We start from the raw sequence: 10,867 nt of genomic DNA, 5'->3' as shown, positions 1-10,867 counted from the left end.
CTTTCTTTTACTTTTGAGTTAAAGTACCGGCGACCTTTTGCTGGTACGCAGCAACTCGGAGTTGGGCTTTGTCCCGTATCTCGTCAATTGAGTCTAGGGACTCCATCATCAGTTGGCTGTTCTGGTCCTGGTCGTATGTTATGCGTCGATGTGAGGGGGGATCTAATTCGACAGGTAACATAGCCTCATATCCGTAGGCTAAGGAAAATGGGGTATGTCCTGTCGCTGTTCGGTGAGACGTTCTATACGACCAGAGGACGTCAGGCAGCTGCTCTGGCCATGCTCCTTTAGCGTCTTCAAGCCTCTTCTTTTAAGGCTCTCGATCGATCCTTATCCAGCAGCCTTCTTTTTTGTTGTACGGGTGGAAAAGTCTTGTCTATGTTCAGGACATGGCTGATAACTGCAGGGTCTATCCCAGCCATGTCTTTGTGCGACCAGGCAAAGACTTCCTGGTTCTTTCGCAAAAATTCCACCAGTGCATGCTTCGTGGTTAGTTTTAGGTTTTTCTCGACCTTTACGACTCTGGTCGGGTCTTTTTCGTCGAGTTGGACCTCTTCCAGGTCCTCGACGGGTCCAACATTCTCTTCAAAATCCCCAAAGCGAAGATCTAGATCTCTATCCTCACTTTGGGCAACACCCTATTTGGTGACTTTATCACCGGATTGGGCTTGTGTATCAATTGCCATCTGCAACCTATCTGAGGTAGTGCTCTTTGATGTTCCCTTTTTCGCCTTCGTAACTAAGGCGTTGTAGCATTCTTTGGCCTCCCTTTGGTTTCCCAATACGCGTCCTACTCCTGCGTCTGTCGGAAATTTCATGGCCAAGTGCCACATAGAGGTGACGGCCCGTAGGTCAACCAGTATAGGTCTCCCAATGACGGCATTGTACGCCGAAGGACAATCAACTACTATAAAAGTAGCGAGTAATGTCCTGGTAGCAGGCGCTGTACCTGTCGTCACTGGTAGTCTGATTGATCCTGCGGGGGCAAGTCCCTCACCAGAGAAGCCGTATATTGTTTGGTTGCAGGGCTCCAGGTCCTTAACGGACAACTTCATGCGTTCCAGCGAAGACTTATACAGGATATTCACCGAACTTGCTGTATCGACCAGCACTCTCTTCACCATCATGTTGGCCATTTGGATGTCCACGACCAGCGGATCAGAATGTGGGAACCGGACGTGTTGGGCATCGCTATCAGAAAAGGTTATCTCGCCTTCCTCTGACCGAGCCTTCTTTGGTGCGCGGTCCTCTACAGTCATCATCTCGATGTCCTGGTCGTGGCGCAGAGTCTGAGCGTATCGTTCCCTGGCCTTTCTGCTATTTCCCGCGAGGTGCGGGCCTCCACAAATGGTTAACAGTGTGCCAGTCACGGGGGCAGGCTACAAAGGTGGCGAGCGTTGGCATGTGGGCGCTTGCACGTTGCCACCTGGAGCTTCTCGTTGGGAATTTCTCGAGGCCCGTACATATCTTCTCAAGTGTCCTTGTCTGATAAGGAACTCGATCTCGTCTTTCAACTAGTTGCATTCATTTGTATCATGTTCGTAGTCGTTATGATAACGACAGAACTTGGAAGTGTCTCTTTACGAAATATCTTTTCGAATGGGGGCAGGCTTCTTATAAGGCACACTGGAACTCGTGGCCTGATAAACCTCTCCCCGAGACTCAACTAGGGCAGTGTAGTTAGTGAACCGAGGTTCATAACGATTACCCTTGGCTCGTTTGTTGTCGGAGGTGGAAGGCTCATTGTGTGGATGTTTTCCACCATTCTTGCCATTACCGTTGCCATTCCCGTTGCTCTTGCTGTTGCCGTTAGGCTTAGACCCATTGGCGGCTTTGGCGGGCTCGGCTGTCTTTTTATCTTTGCCTGAAGGCTTTCCATCGTCGGCAATGGCATCTTCGAGCTTGATGTAACGATCAGCCCGGTCCAATAATTCCTAGGTAGTTCTAACTCCATCTTTTCGGAGGCTCTTCCAGAGAGGGGTGCGACGCCTAACCCCTGCGGTTATGGCCATCATTTTTCCTTCATCCCCCACCGTTTTCGCTCCAGCGGCTGCTCGTATAAAGCGCTGGATGTAGTCCTGAAGCGATTCTCCATCCTGCTGGCGTATTTCAACCAGCTGGTTTGCCTCGGTTGGATGCACACGACCTGCGTAAAATTGTCCGTAAAACTCCTTTACGAACATCTCCCAGGAAACTATGCTTGCAGGAGGGAACTTAAAATACCATTCCTGCGCGGCATCAGAAAGTGTTGCAGGGAAGATCCTGCACCGAACATCTTCGGACACTTTCTGAATGTCCATTTGTATCTCAAACTTATTGACGTGAGATACCGGGTCACCGTATCCATCAAAGTTCGGAAGCGTAGGCATTTTAAACTTGCTAGGAGTCTCTGCCATAGCTATCCTCTTGACGAAAGGAGTGCCTTTCCTCCTGTCGTGATCGATGTGAGATGTTCTTCCCCCGACCAGCTATTTCACCGCCTGGTTAAGGGCATCTATCTGGGCCTGCACAGCGACGGGAATCGTTGTGGCTTCTGTTGCTGGGGGGATGTTCTCTCCATGCCGCTCGTGGCGATCGTTGAGTACATCCCTCAAGTCCTCATCCCTTCTCCACTGATCGCTAGCTCCGAGCCGGTTGAAGACATTATTTTGCCTGGGTTGCCCCCCAGTGTCCCATCTGCCGGGTTGGTCATCTTGATGTGGCTGGCTCCTGTTTCCACCTCTTTCGTCATTCCTCCGACCAGCATTTCCTCTGCCGGAATCGGCTTCATCATAACCATTGCCTTCTCTGAACCGTGATTGGCTATGACGGGATCGACTGTTCCCTCGATTTCCTTCCCGGGCTGAAACGTCCCGAGCGTTAGAAGGTGGCCTGCGTTGGTCGTTAGGTCCTCGTGCATTATCATGCCTTGGGGGACCTCGGACCACAGAGCCTAACTATGAGTTCCTCCTGTTACCAGGAGGATGCTGTCCTCTGTTCGAAAGGTTCGGCTCGTCGCCCCTATGGCGTCTAGGACTACGAGGCTGCTGCCCGGTCCTATTCTGCCTCTGCTGTGGGGGATTGCCACGACCAGCTTGGGAAGGAGGCTGTGCCTTAGGGTCTCCTAGAGGGACATCGTCCTGAGGCGCTGGTGGCTTCTCGGGCCTTTGTGGGCTCGAGGGTTGGATAGGCGGACTAGGATTGGGACCCCTGTGGGGTGGCCCATTTGTAGGTTGATCAGGCTGCGAGGCAGGTGCAGCCTGATTCCTAGCCAATTGCAGGGCTGCCTCGAGGGCCGCCATGGCTTCGCTCTGGCGACGGTCCATCTCCGCCTGCCTGTCACTTAACTCCGTGCGCTGCCGTTCAATCTCTTGCTGCTGCCGCGCCATGATTTCGGCAGCACTTTCCTGACTGGCCCTCAGATTGGCCAGCTCTTCATGCAACACCCCTAGAGTAATCTTCAGCGTCGCGTCATCCATTTATTCCTCCTCAAAATCCAAATGTGGCTCATCCTCAGCCACGCTTGCAGGAGGAGGAGGAGGCAGGTTTTATGGTGCAGCGGCGGCCGCCTGTCCAGTTTTCCTTGCAGTTTTCGCCATTGGTTTTCTCAACGGTGATATACCAAGCTCTCAATGAAAGCACCAGAATGTTGACCTTGATTTTGGTCAACTGGCTCGGAGTCGAAATACGCTTGACGTGGATGAATGCGTTGAAAAGAACGTGATGACGAAAATAATAAGAACACGATATTTTATAGTGATTCGGCCCCAGGATCTGGTAATAACCTACGTCCACTTAGGTTGTTATTGATATGCGATCAAAAGGAGTGATCAAAGAACTAGGGTTCAATGAGTTTCACTAACCTCTGAAGATAATATCTCAAATAGAATCTCTCTAGTCTCAAATAATTCGAAAGCCAAAAAGTCCCTTCCTTGAGCTATCTTTTCCTATTTATAGGCTCAAGGGGGATTACATGAATGTGTTACAGATAATCTCTCCTAAATAATCGAATACTCAGGAGATTGTGGGAGTCAATTTCGGGATTTACAAAGATCTTTATAGAAATTTCATGAAGCATGCGGAACCTGCGACCAAGCTGGTCGCAGGTAAACTTCGGCTGCTTACTGCTTATAATTTGTCTTCTGGTCGATACCCTAGCAGAGTTCCTCCAAGTGTCAGCCACGTGTCCGGGAATCACTCGCCATGTCATCTACGCCAATTTTTTGGATAACAACTGTAAATGAGATCTTCAATTTATGTACGAGCATTTGATCGATCTTGCACTCTCAATTGATATTAATTAATTATGGAATGTGTTCCTGTAGGCAGATATATATACATAGCATTTTTACGCTTCCTGTAGGCAGATATATGTAATTTTATTATCTAAGTAATAAATAATGGATTGTTTCCTTATCTACATATATACACTAGACATGAATTCTTGAAGAAGAAGAAGAAAAGAAGAATAAAATTACTCATGAAAGTAAGAGTAGTCATTAGCTTTGTCAGGGAATGGGATACAAGAAAAGTCCTTGTTACATACAAGACGAAATAGAGACAAAACCAAATTGATATGTATGTGTATAGTATTAGCCCATAATACTTAAAGCAAAATGCCTACACGGATCATTGAAGATTTAAGGTATTATATTTTGAACTTTAAAGCTAGAATGTAAGAAGCTATGATTGTTGTTTTTCAAAGCCATTTTTGTATATTAGATAGATATGTGCTTTTTTCTGAGATGCTGCTACTATTATTCTTATATGGATTCAGTTCTCTTAGTTAGAGAGTTCTACAGAGGTGAGAATTCTATCATTGTTTTTTTTCTTTGGAATATTTTTCTATCTATTGATTATGAATATAGTGGCATTTGCGCTACTCTCTTTCTTTTCGTTGCCAAGAATCTTTGTTCAACATATATATTTTCGTTGTATAGTGAGTGATTGTTTGATTTTTTTCTAACAAATGGGATTAGCGTACCTCATTACCTGTAAGTCGAATCTATATTACTCTTGGTTAGGCAGTAGGCTTAAGTTTGCTTTCTATTCTATGTGTATTAGTAAACACTAGTGTTTCCATATACAAGACATAGAGTTGTATATAGCTACCTATTGCTAGCTAGTTGCTGCTATATGTAACGTCTTAATATATGCAAGTCCCCCAAAAATTGCTATTTTCTATATTTTTCTAATCAGTTCTGAAGAAAGTCCCCCAAAACTTATTTCTTTGTTGGTTTTGATTCTTAACGTATCCGTACTGCCAACAATGTGCTAAAGTACCGAATAGGTCAACAAACAACAAATTCTACGGGCAACTTGGGAAGTTATAGGGGCAATTATTATTGTCGCTCGAAATCCAATTTTTTGTAGTGTACTTGAGAAAATAATGGGACTTAAAGTCAATGCGCAACCAAGCTTTTTGGAGAAGATGAGTTACAAATAGAGTAACTATATTGTCAGTTTTTTTAAAAAAAATGAAACTTTGAATAAATATGTAGTTTTTAGTTGTACTTGGAAAAAACAAGTATACTTTTGATAATGAAATTTTACTTTTGTCATTTTGTGTGTGTTGAGAACAGTTCCTAGTGCGCGGTGGAAATTGCAGTAATGGTAGTATTGTATACAACAAAAAAATTTCATATAAACATTCTATATGAGGATCTTTTAATGTAACGCCCTGGATAACCAAGACCATTACACTGTGTGTTTAAAATAGTGCAAGACTTTCTAATCAAGTCATTTTAACGAAGTGTGAATTCAATGCCATCAACGGATTAGGAATAAAAGATTTTGGTCACAAACAGGCTATTTTCATTAAAAATGACAGTTTAATTCATGGAAACTCAAAACAGGGTTTAGACGTCTTAGTTACAATAAATTCCGAGAGTTACAAATAACTCAAGCCACTCTAATGGCAAAATATACATTTTAGGTTTCCGTCCTTGTACAATTCCTCGACCGTGGCGACCGAGCAGCTGACAATGTACACCTCGCCCCCAGAGCTCTCCAACTCATGGTTGATTCATCCTACCCTTGCTTTTACCTGCACCACGTAGCACCCGTGAGCCGAGGCCCAGCAAGGAAGCATGATAACATAGCAAGATCAACATCATTTATCAAATATCCCACCATGCACAACCAGGAACTCAACATTTCATAACATTTATCCAATCAGTGATAACACACAACAGATTAGCAGTTTGTCATCCAAACAACCAACAAATCATGTTCATAACACAATATTCACAATCATAATCCATCAAATAATATTCAGGGTCAGCGCCCTTAGTCGCACCCTCTATTTAACACACTGTCTTCGGCTTTCTTGGGCCGCCCCCAGTGCAATACTCACTGACTCCGGCCAGCTTAACCGAGCTCAGTGATAGATAAGCTGCCTCAGCTACCAGTGGCTGAGCCACGCCCTGTGCGCAAATATTGATTCCGACATTCTTAGGTCGATTATCGCATGTCCCATGGCATAATAATACCATCCCATGACATGATATACAAATGTCGGGAGCTCTTAGTCCCATCGTGTTCACATGGTTAATCACATTCACATAACAATGCATACAAGCATAGGGAACACTTAATCCCAACCTAACCACATAATCAGGTGCAGCTTTCTTACCTTTCAATTCACTAGCTTTGATCCCTCGACTCCTTGAGCACGATCCCCCTCGAGCCCTAGCGCTTACCTAATCACAATCATGCCCAAAGTCATTATAAATCCCCAAGTTCAAAACCAAGCCCCGGGGCCAATCCCGAGCCCCCGGGAAGTCCTAGTTCCACCAAACAAGGTGGTGGAACCAAACCCCAAACCCTAGGTCAAAAACCCTTGCAAACAACCCAAAAATCCCCTTTAGAAAGCAAGGTAGTGCTACAGCGCTCTTGGGAGGGCGCTACAACGCTACAGACAGAAGCCAAAGTCCCCTTAGCATTATGGCCTAGTGCTACAACGCCCAAAGGCTAGCGCTGTAGCGCTAGTCACAGACAGCCCATCACCATTTTTCTCTTCTGCGATTTTTCTCAAACCAACTCGAACCAAAACTCTTCCAACTCTTTCCCAAACTCAAAAACAACCTCATGACCATACTCCACTCACCCCAAGCACCCCAAACATCTAGAACTTAAGCACATACATCCACAACCTCAGAGTTCACCATAGCCACTCCTAAGCTCTAAAACTCAGTCAAAACCAGCTGAACAACAAAGTTAGAGTTTAGGCTTTATACCTTTGATAGAATTTCGACCACAAGCTGTCTCTAAACCTTTTTGGCTTGCCTCTCCTCAGTCTTAAGCCTGAATTCCCTAAAGTTCCATCCAATTCAACTTAAGCACCATAGCTCAAAAACCAGAAATAAAAACCAAACCAGCAACTGAAGAGATTACAGAACCTTACCTCAAGTGATGGCCTAATCTTGCTAAACCCTTGCCAAATCCTCAATCTTTGCTCAGTAACCTTCTGGCTTAATTGGACTAACTTTCCTCTGAGTTTTACTCCACAAATCCTCAAGAAATTGGTGAAGAGAACATAAACCGACTTAGAGAACTCTCTCTGTTTTCCCTCCTTTCTTTTCCCTTCCTTTTCTTTCTTTTTCAGACTTCTCCAATATTCTAAAAATCCCACTAACATAAAGCCCTGGTATTACTTAACTTCTGTAAGCCAAATGACTAATATGCCCTCCCCATTAAGTCTAAACCCTTTAATCCACTTAAGGGCATTTTAGTCATTTTACCCAATTCCCGCTAATTCCTCGAGTGTCTCTAATATTTCTCGCTTAATTCCCGATACCTAATTAGTTATCAATATTATTCCTCAATGTCAGAATAGACTCCAGTATATTCGCTAAATTCCCATTTATACCCCTAAGCTCACCCCGAGCTAGGTATAAATCCCCGCCATGACTTTTCGCTACTTTGCTCACTAGGATCGTCTCGAGTCACAGATCACAGATATATCCACATAATAATGTGGTCTCAACATTAGCCTACCAATATACACACAAGTACACAATTACGCTCTCAATGAGCCAAATTACCATAATACCCTCACAGCATTACCATAATACCCTCACAGCAGAGTATATAGCCCCATGCATGCCTTTATCATCATATAATAATATGACCCACACAATCAGGCATATAATCATATAATAATACAGTAAATCAATTATGGCCCTCCCGGCCTCCTAATCAAGGTCCTAAACCTTATTAGGAAATTTGGGTCGTTACATTTAATATATAATATGTATATGTAAAAAATAATACGAAATAATTTACCTCTTGTAGCGTATCAAGAATCCTTGAATCTTTTCGCATATATTTTGATCGTCCTATCATCGCTAGAGTACTCACACCTAGATCTTCCAAGACGTTGTCTACACCTTAAGATGTGGGTGGGCACATAGAGAACAAAAATCAATTTTGTGTATCAAAAGTATTCTCAACACATGAGACTTTTGATTATAGACTAGAGAGAAAGATTTTTCTTTTGTGAAAAAAATGATAGTTTTTATTCTCTGTAAAAACTTGTTGTTTCTATTTTCTATCATATGAAATATATAGACATTATTATCATAATAATAATAATCATAATAAAAAATAAAAATAATCATCTTCAATAATAATAATAATGATAAAAGACAAAGTCTTACATTCCATTTTAAAACCCCTTTTAAAATATTTTATAATTAATTAAAAATAAAATAAAAAACCAATAATTGATCACATCAGTAGTGCTACACGCATAGAGCAGTCCAAGTCCTATGCGTGTGGCACTATCCCTGAAAATGAGATTTGATTTTTCAAGTATTTTTTATTTTAATTAATTAATAATTAGAAATTCAAATTAGGGGTAACGTCCCAAATTACCTAATAAGGCTTAAGGCCTTGATTAGGGGGCCGGGATGAAAATTATGGAAATTATATGAATATGTGATATATATGTATCATTATATGATTATGTGAGTTATATTATAATATGACTTGATATGCATGTTTATGTGTATTAAATATGCATGTGAGTCCATTTCTGACTATAGGAGGCGACAAGAGGCCCTTCCTATGCCTCTTGGCGTTCAACCAATAATGGAGACCATGAAACTTATTGTCATAATTCCCTCTTCCACTCACTATTTTAAAATTTGTGTTTTTTCTCAAAATCAATATTTTTCAATTTGGTTGTAAAAATAATTAAATTAATTTTACCAAATGATATTCTAATAAACACTAATCCAATTATGCAAAATAAATAATCGTGCCCTAGATTTTATTTTACCTTTTTTAATAGAATAACATTTTATTTAATAAACAATTTTATTAAATAATAAAATAAAAAACTTTAAATTCCTTTTACCATCGTAACTAATTAAGACTAAATTAATTATATGAGTTATCAAATAAGAACATATAATCAATCTTAAGCATGTTTCTAAAAAAATGCCTAATATGTGCTATGTGGGTAATATGTATGGCATGTTATTATGCATGATAAAGTATTAAACATTTTAATCATGCTGAAGCAAATAAATAAATAAATGCCGGTTGGGTGCTTGGGGTATTTCTAGAAAATTACAAAACTTGCAAAAAAATACACAAAAATAATTAAACTAACTAAGGCCTAAAGAAGAGCAACTCCTTTGATCTTGGACCTTCTCTTTTAGTCTTTGGGTCATTACCATTTTAATTATCCATTATGAATTAAATAACCTTTTAATTATTTTAAACAAATTCAAAACAATCAAACATTGGGTTTTAATACCCAACAAATTATTGAAGCCCAATTGGAATTTGGACTCACCACAATTAACTCAAAAATCATAATTAAAACACTTTTAATTATATTGGACTTAAACAGGCCCAAATGGATAATAACACATCCATTAGGGTTTGCGTGACACAAACCCTAATGGGTGTGTCAATGGTGGGCGGCGGAAGCAGGCCGCGGGTGGCTGACAAGGGCACGATTAGCAGGTGCGCTGGGCTGCTGGGGTGCAAGCACGTAAGGTGCGAGGCCACGAAGTGCGCAGGCGCACTGGGCGCGGGGCTACGGTGTGTGCAGGCATGATGGGCGCGAGGCTACCAGGTGCACAGGCACGCTGGGCGCGAGGCCGTGGGGTTTGCAAGCTTGAGGCTCGGGCCACACCATAATTCTTTTTATCAAAATTTAAAAATAAATTACCAAATTCCTATGTCCGAAAATGGCTTACAATTTTTGGTTGTCTACAAAATTTAAGAACTTTTCCTAACCCAAAGACACCATGAAAACCAACCCTTAAGAACATAAACGATTCATTCATAAACATCCATCCATTCCTATATTACACATAATATAAAAATGCATATGGTACCCGCACAGTAATTAACATATGCAGGGATTAAAGATGTCTCTGGTACCAATTGTTAGGAACAGTTCCTAGTGCGCATCGAAAATTGCGGTAATGGTAGTATTGTATACAACAAAAAATATTTATATAAACAACTTTATATGAGGATCTTTTAATATGAAATATGTTAATTAATATATAATATGGATACGTAAAAAATAATATGAATTGTTTTACCTCTTGTAGCCTATCAAGAATCCTTGAATCTTTTCGTATATATTTCGATCTTCCTATCCTTGCTAGAGTACTCACACATATATCTTCCAAGACGTTCTATACACCTCAAGATGTGGATGGGCATATAGAGAACAAGAATCAATTTTTTGAATCAAAAGTATTCTCAACACATGAGACTTTTGATTATAGGCTAGAGAGAAATGTTTTTCTTTTGTGAAAAAGATGATAGTTTTTCTTCTCTGTAAAAGCTTGTTGTTTCTATTCTCTATCATATAGAATATATAGACATTATTATAATAATAATAATAATAATAAACAAA

This window comes from Humulus lupulus, chromosome 4 (assembly GCF_963169125.1).
Source record: "Humulus lupulus chromosome 4, drHumLupu1.1, whole genome shotgun sequence".
Lineage (NCBI taxonomy): Eukaryota > Viridiplantae > Streptophyta > Magnoliopsida > Rosales > Cannabaceae > Humulus > Humulus lupulus.
The sequence above is the reverse complement of the archived record's forward strand: the minus strand, read 5'-3'. Positions refer to the sequence as shown.